The sequence below is a fragment of the Aptenodytes forsteri genome, unplaced genomic scaffold, assembly GCF_000699145.1.
Source record: "Aptenodytes forsteri isolate BGI_AS27 unplaced genomic scaffold, ASM69914v1 Scaffold53, whole genome shotgun sequence".
NCBI classification, from domain to species: domain Eukaryota; kingdom Metazoa; phylum Chordata; class Aves; order Sphenisciformes; family Spheniscidae; genus Aptenodytes; species Aptenodytes forsteri.
The window spans coordinates 5756247-5757419 of record NW_008795909.1 but is presented as its reverse complement, the minus strand read 5'-3'; positions in this window follow the sequence as shown (position 1 = coordinate 5757419).

The window sequence follows — 1173 nt, the reverse complement described above, 5'->3', positions numbered from 1 at the left end:
ATTCACTTCATTAGAGAAAATATAATAAGCCTGTACTTTCTAAGCACCACTGTTTCTTTCTAAAGTTCATAGTGCAATTTTCCCTTTTCCCCTACAGAAGTTATACATAAGCAATTATCATTAAAAAATCACTATTCCATTACTACTCCTTTCCCCTTTCCCTTTTTCCTCTTTCTCTTTCCCTTTTCCCTTTCCCTTTCCCTTTTTCCCTTTTCTTTCACCTTTGAAATGGTATTTTTGGCATTTTTCTCAGAAAGGTAGAATTTATTATTGTTATGCATAGACATACAACGTAGGTGAAATATCAGTCTTTCTAAGATATGATCATACCTACTTACGCGCTACTAAGCCAAAACCCCCAAATTATAGGTAAGAGTCTCATTTTTTTCTCTAAGTCTGAATATTAATAAGAGCAGCAGAGGCACAAAATAAGTGTAGAGCACCAGTTCTTTAGCTGCTGCACTGTAACACAGCCCTGCTCGCCTGCGAGATGTCTCCCAGCTGATGTGAATGCGTCGATCCCCGACTGTCAGGCTGACAGGCTTCACTCTGAAGGCTGAACACAGCCCGGCGCACGCATGGGATATGAATCCAGGGATCAGATCGTTTCTGACTATTGATCCGACTGTTTTGTAACAGACTGATTACACGTCCTTTGGGGAGCTCTGCAAAAGACTCACGCAAGATCCTGAGGTTGGATTTGTTAACTATTTGCAAGACTTATCTGAAGTAGCAGAGAAGCCTCTTTGGTTTTCCAAACTGCTGGCAATTTTGTGCTGAAAAGCTTCCTTTCCGTGTACTTTGTGCTCCTGGCTGCCCTGACATATAAGGCAACAGGGCAGCATCTTCCTATCGCTAAGTAAAATTGTGGAGAAAGAGATAAGGGACATAGTCATAGACTACAAAAATAATCTGGTCACATCACCCCCGTTCAATGTGCTACAAAGCTCTGCAAAAACGTGGCGTGCCACAAGCGGCGGGCTATGTACAGGTGGGAGCCATCTCACAGCCGTGTTCTGCACCTATGGGAGCTGTCTCCTCAATTTAAAATAAAAAAAAGCCAACGCTAAAGGTCTGGTTGTACATGGGATGGCGGATAGGCAAGGAGCGCAGATGCCTTACCAGGAAGATCCGAAGCAACACAGAAGTAGGCGGTAAAGCAGTGGTTTTGAA